Consider the following 14,034-nt stretch of genomic DNA (forward strand, 5'->3'; position numbering starts at 1 on the left):
AAATCTAGGGTTCGAGAGAGAAATGTGTGTGGAGGACGCTTTCAGATCTCCTAGATTTGTCAATGTAAAAAGAGCTACTGCAAGGCATATAGTAGTAAAAATGGCAAAAATAAATGACAAAGAAAGAATACTCAGGGCAGCAAGGCAGAAGAAAATAACCTAGAAGGAACCCCTATCAGACTTTCAGCGGATTTCTCTACAGGAACTTTACAAGCTAGGAGAGACTGGAGTGACATATTCCAAACTTTAAAGGATAAAAATCTTTAGCCAAGAATACTCTATCCAGCAAAAATATCCTTCAGATATGAGGGAGAAATTAAATCTTTTCCAGAAAAACAAAACCTAAGGGACTTTGTAGCCACGAGACCCCCACTACAAGAAATCCTCTAGAAGGCCCTCATACCTGAAAAAAGAAAAAAAGGGAGAAAGGGGTCACAAAACACAGAGTAAGGAGACAAATAGATAGAATCAGAATAGAATAGCAAATACCCAACTAGGATAAAGCATTAGGATAAAGGGAAGGAAATCACCAAAGCAAAGACAATCTCATCACTCTAACCACAAACTCACAACACAAGTTGGAATAAGAGATGAAAATAATAATTTAGGAGGGGAGGAGGAAAGGGACTGAAACACTTTAGGCTAAGGAAATAAGAGGCCATTAGAAACTGGACTATGTTATGCATTAGTGCAAAGTTCAGGGTAGCTACTAAACTAAAAAACAGAAGAGAGACACAAAAAATAAATAAGGAGAAAGCTAAGAAACCCAGCATAAGAAATTGCAGAAGTCAATGGGTAGGCTAAAACACACAGGATGAGAAACAAAGAAAATGCAGGAAAACTGGAAAACAAGCAACAGAATGACAGGATTAAGCCCTCATGCATCAATAATCACCCTCAATGTAAATAGATTGAACTCTTCAATAAACAGACACAGAGTAGCAAGATGGATTAAAGAACAAGATCCAACAATTTGTTGCCTCCAGGAAACACACCTCAGCTCCAAGGACAAACACAGGCTCAGAGTGAAGGGGTGGACGACAATACTCTAACATAACGGCAAACAAAAGAAAGCAGATGTTGCAATACTTAAGACAAAGCAGATGTCAACATAAGGCAGGTAAAGAGAGACATAGATGGCCAATATATAATGATCAAAGGGACACTTCATCAAGAAGAAATAATGCTTATAAATATCTATGCACCCAACACAGGAGCACCAAAGTTCATAAAGCAACTATTAACAAACCTAAAAGAAGATATCAAAAATAACACAATAATAGTAGGGGACCTCAACACCCCATTCACATGAGTGGACAGATCATCCAGACAGAAAATCAAGAAGGAAACAGCAGAGCTAAACAAAAAGCTAAACAGTTGGACTTAATAGACATAAATAGAACACTCCATCCAAAAACAGCAGAATACACATTCTCAAGTGTGCATGGAACATTCTCAAGGATAGACCATATGTTCGGAAACAAGGAAGCCTCTATAAATTTAAAAAAAATTGAAATAATAGCAAGCATCTTCTCCAATCATAATGCTATGAAGCTAGAAATTAATTACAAGAAAAAAGCTGAGAAAGGGATAAAGATGTGGAGACTAAACAATATGCTATTGAAGAAGGAATGGATCATTGAAGAAATTAAAGAAGAAATCACAAAATATCTAGAGACAAATGAAAATGATAACATGCCATACCATCTCATATGGGATACAGCAAAAGCTGTATTAAGAGGAAAATTCATCGCAATACAGGCACATCTTGACAAACAAGAAAAAATCCCAAATAAGCAATCTCAAACTACACCTAACTGAATTAGAGAAAGAAGAACAAACAAAGCCCAAAGTCAGCAGAACAAGAGAAATAATAAAAATCAGAGCAGAAATAAATGCTACTGAAACAAAAAAGGCAGTAGAAAGGATCAATGACACAAAGAGCTGGTTCTTTGAGAAGATAAATAATATTGACAAACCCCTAGCCAGACTTACACAGAAAAAAAGAGAAAAAGCTCAAATAAACAAATTCAGAAATGAAATAGGAGAAATAACAACAGACTCCACAGAAATACAACAGATTATAAGAGAATATTATGAAAAACTATACGCCAACAAAATGGATATCCTAGAGGAAATGGATAAATTCTTGGAGTCCTACAATCTCCCAAAGCTGACTCAAGAAGAAGCAGACAATTTGAACAGACCAATCACAAGGAAAAAGATTGAAACAGCCATCAAAAGCATCCCAAAGAATAAAACCCCAGGACCAGATGGCTTTCCTGGGGAATTCTACCAAACTTTCAAAGAGGATTTAAGACCTATCCTTCTCAAGCTATTCCAAAAAATTAGGGAGGATGGAACACTTCCTAACACCTTCTACAAGGCCAACATCATGCTGATACTAAAGCCTGACAAGGATAGCATGAAAAAAGAGAACTACAGGCCAACATTGCTGATGAACATAGATGCAAAAATTCTAAACAAAATTTTGGTAACCCTAATTCAGCAATCCATCACAAGGATCATACATCATAATCAAGTGGGATTCATACCAGGGACACAGGGATGGTTCAACATCCGCAAATCAATCAACGTGATACACCACATCAAGAAATTGAGGAATAAAAACCACATGATCATCTCAATAGATGCAGAGAAAGCATTTGACAAGATCCAACAGCCATTTATGATAAAAACTCTGAACAAAATGGGGATAGAAGGGAACTACCTCAACATAATAAAGGCCATATATGACAAACCCACAGCCAACATCACACTCAATGGGCAAAAACTGAGCGCCATCCCCCTGAGAACAAGAGCAAGACAAGGATGCCCTCTATCACCACTCTTATTCAACACAGTACTGGAGGTTTTGGACAGAGCAATTAGGCAAGAAAAAGGAATCCAAATAGGGAGCGAAGAAGTGAAACTCTCTTTGTTGGCAGACGACATGATCTTATATATAGCAAATCCCAAAGAATCCATTGGAAAACTTTTAGAAATAATCAACAACTACAGCAAAGTTGCAGGGTATGAAATCAATTTACATAAATCAGTAGCATTTCTATACTCTAATAACGAACTAACAGAAAAAGAAATCAAGAACACAATACCATTCACAATAATAACAAAAAGAATAAAATACCTCGGGGTGAATTTAACTAAGGAAGTGAAAGACCTATACAATGAAAACTACAAGGTCTTTCTGGAAGAAATGGATGATGACATAAAGAGATGCAAAGACATTCCATGCACATGGATTGGAAGAATAAACATAGTTAAAATGTCCATTCTACCTAAAGCAATCTACAGATTCAATGCAATCCCAATGAGAATCTCAATGACATTCTTTACAGAAATAGAACAAAGAATCCTAAAATTCATATGGGGCAACAAAAGACCCCGAATTGCTAAAGCAATCTTGAGAAAAAAGAACACAGCTGGAGGCATCACAATCCCTGACTTCAAAACATACTACAAAGCTACAGTAACCAAAACAGCATGGTACTGGTACAAAAACAGGTGCACAGAACAATGGAATGGAATTGAAAGCTTAACCCATTGTCGGATATATGACTTGCAAATATTTTGTCCCAATTAGTGGGATTTTTTTGTTTCAATGCTGTTTTCCTTTGCCTTTGTCTTTGATCCATTTTGAGTTTAGAGTGACAAAAATAACCAAAACAAAAAGTAACAAATGTTGGAAAGGTTGTGGAGAAAAATGAACCCTCATACACTACTGGTGGGAATGCAAACTGGTGCAGCCAATATGGAAAACAGTATGGAGATTCCTCAAAAAATTAAAACTCAAAATACCATATGACCCAGCCATCTCACTACTGGGTATCTATCCAAAGAGCTTGAAGTCAGCAATTCCAAAAGTCCCATGTCCCCTATGTTCATTGCAGCATTATTTACAATAGCCAAGACATAGAAGCAACTTAAGTGCCCATCAACTGATGACTGGATAAAGAAGATGTGGTATATATATACAATGGAATACTACTCAGCCATAGAAAAGAATAAAATCGTCCCATTTGCAACAACATGTATGGACCTGGAGGGAATTATGTTAAGTGAAATAAGCCAGATAGAAAAGGACAATCTCTGTATGACTCCACTCACATGAGGAATTTAAACATGTAGACAAAGAGAACAGATTAGTGGCTACCAGGGGAAAGGTGGGGTGGGGGGTGGGCACAAAGGGTGAAGGGGTGCATCTACAACATGACTGACAAACAATAATGTACAAGTGAAATTTCACAAGATTGTAAACTATCACTAACTCAATAAAAATTAACTTAAAAAAAATAACAAATGTTGGAGAGAGTGTGGAGAAAAGGGAACCCCCATACACTGCTTGGGAATGCAAACTGGTGCAGCCACTATGGAAAACATTATTGAGATTCCTCAAAAAACTAAAAATAGAACTACCATATGACCCAGCTATCCCACTACTGGGTAACTACCCAAACAATTTGAAATCAACAATCCAAAGTAACATATGTACCCCTATGTTCATCACAGCACTATTCACAATAGCCAAGACATGGAAGCAATACAAGTGCCCACTCACCGATGATTGGATAAAGAAGATGTGGTATATGTACAACGGAATACTGCTCAGCCAGAAAAAAAAGACAAATTCATCCCATTTGCAACAACATGGATGGACCTGGAGGGTATTATGTTATATGAAATAAGCCAGACTGAGAAAGACATACACAATATGACTTCTATCATACGTGGAAGATAAACACATGAACAGAGAACAGTTCAGTGGTTACCAGGGGAAGCGGGATTGGGGGTGGGCACAGGGGGTGAAGGGGAGCACTTATATGGTGACAGACAAGAAATAACATACAACTGAAATTTCACAATGATATATATTTTTTAATTGAGTTCATAATAGTTTACATGTATCTATTTTGATCACACCTTCTAGACGTTGGAACTAACCTGCAGCCTACTTTACAAAGCACACTTGAGTAGCAGACAGTTAGAATGAGAAAAAGGAACTATGTATTTCTGGTTTCTTTTCTTCCGACCTTGGCAGTCATGGCCTTCTGCCCCTATGGAACTCAAGTTTCACAGGAAAATACGAGGTAAACTACTTGTAAAGTTCAAGATTAAGCAGACCTTGAACTTTGGAAAAAGTTTAAGCTTAGGAAAACGAAGTCCTCTGCACGGACTGGTATGGTTCACTTAAGTTTACAGCCAAGGCCTCAGCAAATAATCAAGTATGACTTTGCAGTATCATGCCTCTTTCTACATCCGTCTTCTTAACGAAATAATGTAAGAAAAGCTCTAACTTACTGAATGCTTACTATGTATCCTTTACTGTTCTAAGAACTTTATATGGATTAATTTAATACACACAACACTTTGAGATAAGAATAATATCTATTTTACAGATGAGGGAAGTAAAACACAACAAGGTTAAGTAACTTACCCACAGTCACACAGCTCATAAGTAACCGAGACCACAGCTGTATCCACTATGCATACTGGCTCTTAATATACCACCTTAATTTAATTATTATCCCTGGTCATAGATAAAGAAAGCCAGACACTAAAGTGGCAAAGACAGATTTTAATCAGTAATGTACTATTGCAACAGGGAAGAGAGTCCTGAGTGAACTGAACTTTGATTTGTACAGAGGTGACCAGGTATTTAAAGGGAGAATGAGGGTCTAGGGAGGGGAGGGGAGTGCGAACTCAGTGGAGTCAGGGAATTGAAAAGTTACAAAAAGCAGGAAGGTGGGGAGGTTTTCCCATGGAAAACCCATCTGGGTTTGTTAGCTGGCACTTATTCAAGGCAGGCTCCTTCCCTTCCACAGAGTCTGGGAGACACAGGCCCTATCTTCAGCTTTGGCTGGGACCAAAAGTAAGTTCTTCTGGCAGCCTTGAGTTTTCTCAGCAGGCACTTTAAGGCAGGAGGAAGGGTCGTTCTAGGGAGGCAGCTTTCAGCTGTTAGAAAGTATGTTAGTGTTTTGTTCAATTTTTTTTTTTTTTAAGATTTTATTTTTCCTTTCTCTCTGCAAAGCCCCCCAGTACATAGTTGTGCATTTTTAGTTGTGGGTCCTTCCAGTTGTGGCATGTGGGACGCCTCCTCAGCAGGGCCATGCCATATCCACACCCAGGATTCGAACCAGCGAAACCCTGGGCCCCCAAAGCAGAGTGCATGAACTTAGCCACTAGGCCACAGGGATGGGCCCTGTTCAAGTCTTAATAGGCCAAGGTTGAGGCTTAGTTGAGAAGATGGCTAAGAGGAACCTGGCTAGAGTTTGGTCAAAGAGAGAATCTTTGTTACCCCCAAAATGTGAATCATATACAGATAATATAACTGATTATTCAAGAATGAACCTAATTTAGAGCTATGTTATTTTGCCAGTCACAGTGTTGCTCTATGCATTCTCAATCTTTTATGAACAAGAATTGTGGATATAAAAATCAAAGCCAGAAAATGTCCAAATATGACTGACACTAATATCCATGTGAGTTAATAATGGCTACCATTTATTATATACTTACATTATGCCAGACAAAATAATAAAAGCTTCATTTATGCTATATAGTCCTTAACAATAATCTTGCAATGTATGGATAGTCTTCATTCTACAGAGAAGGACAGTGAGGCTAAAAGGTTAAATTGATTTTCCAAAGACTATAGCTTATAAGTGGCAGAACCAAACCTTAAACCTAGGTCTGCCTTGCTCCAGGTGGCACACTCTATCCATTCATCATTGACTCAAAATATATATTATATATATATATTTTTTTTTTTTTTTGAGGAGGATTAGCCCTGAGCTAACATTTGCTGCCAATCCTCTTTTTTTTGCTGAGGAAGACTGGCCCTGAGCTAACATCCATGCCCACCTTCCTCTACTTTTTATATGTGGGATGCCTGCCACAGCACAGCTTGCCAAGTGGTGCGATGTCCGCACCCAGGATCTGAACTAGCAAACCCCGGGCTGCCAAAGTGGAATATGTGAACTTAACCAATGCGCCACCCAGCCAACCCCTCAAAATATATTTTTGAGGGCCAGCCCTGGTGACCTAGTGGTTAAGCTCGGCATGCTCCACTTTGGCAGCACAGGTTCAGTTCCCATGCATGGACCTATACCACTTGTCTGTCTGTAGCCATGTAGCAGCAGCAGCTCACATATCAAAATAAAAAGAGGAAGATTGGCAACAGATGTTAGCTCAGGGCAACTCTTCTTCAGCAAAAAAAATATATATATATTTTTGAGCACCTACTGCATACAAGGTCTTATGCCAGGCACAGAGGATATAAAATGATGAACAAATCCAAAAAGGTCTTTGCCTCAGGAAGCTTAGAGGCTATGAAAGAAACAGACTTTAATCAAGTAATCCTACATACCAACGTAAAATTGCAACTGTCAGGGGATTGTTCCTGAAGAAGTCAAGATCTGAAGAATGGGCAGAAGTTAACCATATAAGAAGCAAAGAAGAGAATCTAATATTTTAAAGAATTTTAAAGAATTTGCCATGGTAAATAGAGTATACATATTTAGTCTTATATATTTACTTATGAATGGAATATGTAAATATATTCTCAAAATCTCAGATATAGGATATATAAAATTATTTCAAATCTTAGATACAGAATGCTTATTAGAGCCTCTTTCTCTGAATATTAGAAAAAAGCCATTTAAAGTTAGCCCACTTAAAACAGATGAAAAGTTCATATATAAAGTGGTAAGAATTTTATTAGTTTATTTCATCTTATTTTAACAAATTTTGTTGATAACTACAATTATGTGCTAATTCTTAGAAATGGACAAATCAAGTGGGTATTTGGGCATAATTTTCCTGAAAAAATTGTATTAAACAGACTTCACCTAATGTCTAGCTTCCATATCACAATTGTAAAGGTTTTATTTGTAAAAACCTTGAGATTATCGACAGTTTTCCCAAGGCCCTCTTTTAATCCTGATATTCAATTTTTTTTCTAAGAGATGAAAGAGTCATCATCATCTGTGTAATTTTTCTATTTTTCAATTGCTGTGGCCTAATTCTGCCAAATCTTCATTTGTCATTGGTTTTACTTGTGATTTGAGTTCACCAACATCATTTTCATCATCTATCCTACATCTTTTCAAGATTTGTAATTTTTCCCTAAAATCGCTGTGTATTATATTTGTGTTTTATACGAGTATTCAACAATCAGAAAAAGACTGGCCAACAATAACCCTAAGCTAGACAGGGATGCATGTATGAGGGACAACTAATTTTATAGATGGTTTCTTCATTAGTGAATATTTACTATAAATTTGGCTTCCCTTTGCAATCCTGTAGAGACTTAGACAATAAATAGCCAGATAAGTAGGATACCTGTACTAAAAGAAGACCTGTGCAGTTTAAGCAGATAGAAGCATGAGATGAGGCCAGAGAGGGAGGTATCCACTTAGCAATGCTGCCTCTCACAGTGAAAGAATATGGGCATGTGTATATCACATATGATTTAAGAAAAGCTAGCAAACAGGGTGACCATAAAAAGTAGATGAGAATCACCTAGCAGAAAGACTTTATATGACAGTGATAAAAGCTGCCACTCTAGTAAGAATAAATTCTCAAAACTAAGAGTAATTTAAACGAGAAAAACCTCGAACCCTTTCTATACAGTGTTCAAATCTTAGTAGACATAGATCAAAAAGATTTTTCAGTCCCTTGGTTAAAAATACCCTTGTCATACATTTAAGTATCTCCCACTTAGATGTTAGCTTGCTAGTCTTACAATATTAGTAGCTCTCTGCCTGAATCAGGGTGCATCAGGAAAAGGAAAGCAAAATATTATGTATGAGGCCAGTACGAAAAACACAGTGGAGACCAGTACATCTCATATCCCCAAAATCACCTCATACGTATTTAGATATAGTAATAATGGAATCTTTAGAGTCAAGCCCTTTCACTTAAATAATTTTAAAAGCTTTTGTTTTTAGAATTTAATGTAAACAAAAAAATCCTTCAGATTAAAATACTTTTTTAGGAAGTGAAGGAAATTATTTGGATCACATCTTGTCAATATGTGAAATAAAAATTAAAAAGCTAGCTGTTCTTGAAGCCAAATACAATTTTTCTATAAAATACATCCAAAATAATATGTCTATTCTCCTTAGCTCCATATTTACCTTTGGTTGGTATTCAAGAAATTCATTATGATAAAAAAGGTGGAACACATGGCTCTTACCACTAACTAATTTTAAGAAGGGCAAAAACAGAAAAGCACTATCTTTAACCTCATATGGTTGAGTCAACAGCTAGAATAAAAAAATTCTTAAATGATGAACAAAAACATTCAAAAAGACACTGGAAGAAAAAGTACATGTTCTGATATAAAGTATTTAGAGTAAAACATCACTTTGGAAGTAACAAACATTTACTAGTAGTCAATGATGCAGAACTAAAAGACGTTCTATACAAAAGCCAAGACTTTATATTGAACCTGTTCTACTGGAATCAGCAATTAGTTCTTGAAGACTTTTATTTGGTTGTAGCAATTTTTAGCATTTCTTACTGTATAACTCAGTATGAGAAACCAATTTTCAAAAGGTGTTCCCTAATTATATTAAAAGTGGAATGCTGAGCTATGCCAATATTTTACTCCAAAAAGCAAAAACTGCAAACTGGGCAACATATTGAGAAGATGACTGTCAACAGTAACAGTTCAATAATGCATTTTACATATGAATTAGCCTATTGTAAAAAGTTAAAATAACTTTTTTCTCATTTCATATAACCATTATTTACTAATAAGTCATCATGACTAAAAATGAACAAACAAGAACTATCCTTGGCATTGTAGTACAGAAAAGAGACATTTATACTGTATCAGTTTAGAATGCTTTGGATTGTAGGTAACAGAGAATCCAGTTCACAATAGCATAAACAAATATGGATTCATTTCTTTCACAAGATAAAAAATCTTTAAATAGTGATTGCTAAGGTTTATCAATCTTACCAATAATGCCATCAATATCTCCAAAATTTTTTCTCCACCAGCCTGAGTGTGTTAACTTTTTGTATGCATCTTTGTTGCCTAATGATTCCAAGATGGTCAGTGTAGCTCCAAGCATCACATCTAGGGCCAAAGCAAGAAAAAGGTATAAACCCTAGTCCTGTCTGACCCTTTTATCTGAAAAAGAAATAGCCTTCCATGAAGTCCCCCAGTAGGCTCATGGGCTAGAATTGTATTACATGGCTACTGCAGCAGTAAGAAAGACTGGAAAATCAAATACTTTACTTTTCTAATTGTTGTGGTAGAGATAAGTAATGGATATGGATTCACGAACCAACAATGTCTGCCAGTCCTCAATTCAATATGCACACACACACTTTTATATGTGTTAAACAGAATGTACTCGTCGTCTCCTCAAGGAAGACAATCCCACTATCTCATCCAATGACTGCATGAAGCAAGATCTCTGGGTGATTTTCTATCTGCTCTATCAAGCCCAAATATGGCAACTCTTACCTGACCATCTGTATGGTGAAAAGATAAGCTGTCTCTAAACCACTCCCCTCCTACGCATAATGATAGAAAAGAAAAAAAGAGTGACCTCAATACAAATTCCATTAAAGTAAAGGGATAATAGGAAGCACACAGTGGTCAACAGTCCATAATCCATATCATATCTTATTAGACAGAATTCGCAGATTCCTTGGTAGGCAATAAAGTAAATTCCTTCGTTAGTGAATCTGGCGGGTCCTAGCTTAAGTCTTAGGAGGATCTGCTTCATCATTGTCCTCTGTACCCATATCTAAGGTAGGTTCTGAAGTGGGTGCCCTTCCCCAGGCCTCCACAGCTTTTGTAGCCTTCTTCATGTTGGTTTGACTTATGGAAGAAGGGATGAGGATTGCTTAAAACGTAAAAACAATCACAACTATTGCCAACTTTGTGCTACAGTTGCCTCAAAAATCTATTAAGCTTCTGGTCTATTTGCTTCAGATCAATTCCATGAGTGAGTAACCACAGCCAAAAAACATTTCTAGAAATAATCTTTAGGCCTAGAAATTCTCATCTCTTAGAAGCTGACCTCTGAACTCTCATAATAGACTTGAGGCAATTCTAACAATAGTCTTAGGTGAGAAGATACTACCCTTAATCTCTACAAAATTCCAAATTATGGGGCTCTTTGTCAATTTAGAGCACGAGCTAAAAGCAGAATACCTCTATAGCAAAGCTGTATTTTTCTCCCCTCTCTGCTTTCACACTGAGGAGTACTAATTTGAGTTCACCACCTTCTGCAGGATCCTACTGAAAAGCCACAAGAAGTAACCACACATGACAGTATTCCAAATTTTTCCTATCATTTCTCCTAACAGAACAATCTCAGTTTGTACACGGTCAGCCTTCCATGAAACAGCAGGCACAGGTTAGTCAAATGCTTTGCTATTGCGTAACAAGGGTTACAACTTTCCTCTCATCTTTCTCTAAAAGAAGTCTGGAAGTAGGCAGTCTAAGGTTGGAAGAGCTGTTCAACAATGTCCTAGACTCTTTCAATCCTTCTCCTTCATAGTGCTCAGCTTGTTGGAATCACATTTTCAGCCTCAAACTTGTCATCTCATGGTTGCCAGACAGCTGTTACACCTTCAGGCTTCATGTTTGCATTTAAGGCACAAAGAGGGAAAAGAGGAGAGTACCAGCCACCTATCTTCTCTTTATCAGGAAAGCAAAAGCCCTCAGCAGATTTCCCTTCACAATCACTGGCAGATGAGAATGGGACTGTCATGACTGGCTTCAACCAGTCAGGGTGTTTTGCTTGAAGCTGGTCACATTGCTGCCCCTAACCTAAGATCAGGTTTCTTAGCCCACAAGACTGAGAGTGAGACCCTGATAAATTCACTAGGGTTATACCACCCAATGTGATCTTTTGAATAACAGCAGCCGGCCTGGCCCAGGCAACAGGCCTTCAAATCACTGTGTGTATTGGTATAAACTTTTCTCTTTAAAACATTTATGGAAGCAATAAATCAATTCTCATCCAATGTATCAGCTCACAAAAGCCACTTTCTTCAAGGTAAGCTGTATCATCTACAAATGTACTCAAGTCACCAACTGGTCAAGATATAATAGTTTCCAAGCAACCCTCGATTCACAATTTTTATATATAAAAAGGTATGTAGTTCAAGAGCATGGGCTCTGGAGCCAGAAGGCTAGAGCAAAAACCCCAGTTCCACACTAGAACATTCCACCATAGAATAAGTATGTGACACTGTACAAAAATCTTTGCGCCCAGTTTCCTCATCTATACATGACGGCTGGGGGAGAAGAGGACAGAATAATAGTGCCTAGTTCAGAGAGTTGTCTGAATATAAAATGAGGCCGGCCCGGCGGCACAGTAGGTGGTTAAGTTCACGTGCTCTGCTTCGGCAGCCTGGGGTTCACAGGTTCAGATCCCAGGCATGGACCTAGCACTGACCATCAAGCCACACTGTGGTGGCATCCCACGTAAAACAGAGGAAGATTGGCACAGATGTTAGCTCAGGGACAATCTTCCTCACACACACAAAAAAAGAATTTATACATGTCAAGTCCCTCAACACAAGAAACTCGACAAGTATTAACTATCATCACTATTCTTAACTGGAAAATCTAAATAGTGCATGGTTGCATTTTATGCAAACATGAAATGATTTGATAATAATGACTCACTTTATAGGCAAAATAGGAAATAACACAAATTCCTCCAATTAATAAGTCATCAAGAATCACAGTTTCCAGGCTGGCTGGTTAGTGATTTATAAACTCTTTTAAGCTACTGCCACATGGCAATAGCAAACTTTCCACTCTTTGCTGCCAGGAATAGTCTTGAATTATGCATGTCTTCTACATGATGTGACAGCTCTATACAGAGACGTAAAGAAGATAGAAATCACAGAGCTTCCCAACCCCAGTGACCCTTCAGTGTTACCCCTTCCCTGGTCTTACTAGAGGTTCCCTATGTCCTTGGAGCCTAGAAACTCTACAATCATTATCCAAACAGAGTAAGTCTCTGAACACAGTCCCAGAAAAACTTCTCTTGAAATAAGTCATCAGTCAGCCTGGTTATTTTTCACATGTGTGTGCCCTTCTCAGGTCTGGAGTAATTAACATCCCCTCCCATTTTCCTCAGTGTACATAACTGGTCATTTTTAATATCCTTGCTCACAAACAAATACTATCTTAACAGCCCTGATTTTCTGCTAACATGTGTCTACTTTTCTCTCCTACTCAAATACTTCTTTCATTTCTGTTTTATTTACTCACCTCCATCAGCACAAGTCTTTTTTTCCTTTTGCTTCTGACTGTCACATCTTTACTCTTGAATCCCCCAAACCACATCCAATCAATTCTTCAGGTTCTCAGTCATTCTTCACCCTCTGCCCTATCCCCATCTACTAGAGAGTTCATTTCTTTGAGGACAAACTCTTTTTATCCCAAATTTATTTTTCACTTCTCTGCAGTTCCCTCTTAAAAATCTGGTTCCCCCTTAGAGCACAAGGTGCCTTTTCCAATATAACTATTTAGTTCTTACTTTCTCCTCTTTCTCTGAATCAATGGAAAGAAGTGAGGAATAGCTTTCTTGCTCCCAAATAGTGTTTTCAGATTATCATACTGTGGTCCACTTCTCATTGTTTGAAATCTCCACCTTATCTCACCTTTCAGGGAGCTGTCCTCAACAATCCTACCTGAATACACTCATCTTTAAATTTATCCTCCTGTCTTTCTCTCAAGTCTTGGTAGAGGTGTTTAATTAAGAGTCCACAATTCAATTTCTGTTGATGTTAACATATATGTATTCAGAGAGTATTACATGAACCAGAAAAATTAAACAAGTCAATGATGGTGACATGGTCAACGGAACAAATTGAATAAAATACATGACTATTTCTGTGCTCATAAATAACTTTATAATTTTCCATAATACTCCTAACTCCAAGTTCTATAAGTTTATATATTCTATCGTTAGATATATATCACGTTAGCTACTGTCTTAGACATAAATGACCGTGTTTTTCGAAATA

The 14,034-nt window shown here is 37.4% G+C and overlaps 1 protein-coding gene across 19 annotated transcripts in view; it reads right to left on the reverse strand.

Annotated features, from left to right (window-relative positions):
* NRG4 (neuregulin 4) overlaps positions 1-14,034 on the reverse strand; it is a 122,979-nt gene that overhangs the window by 98,356 nt on the left and 10,589 nt on the right. For 7 of the 19 annotated variants that reach the window (XM_044764128.2, XM_070504414.1, XM_070504415.1 and 4 more), the window contains one exon: positions 9,989-10,108. The exons of the other annotated variants lie outside the window; for them this stretch is intronic. The gene's annotated coding sequence lies outside the window, so the exon portion shown is untranslated. The remainder of the gene's footprint in view (positions 1-9,988; positions 10,109-14,034) is intronic. 19 annotated transcript variants of the gene reach the window in all.

The sequence above is a fragment of the Equus asinus genome, chromosome 2 (genome assembly GCF_041296235.1).
Source record: "Equus asinus isolate D_3611 breed Donkey chromosome 2, EquAss-T2T_v2, whole genome shotgun sequence".
Classification (NCBI taxonomy): Eukaryota; Metazoa; Chordata; class Mammalia; order Perissodactyla; family Equidae; genus Equus; species Equus asinus.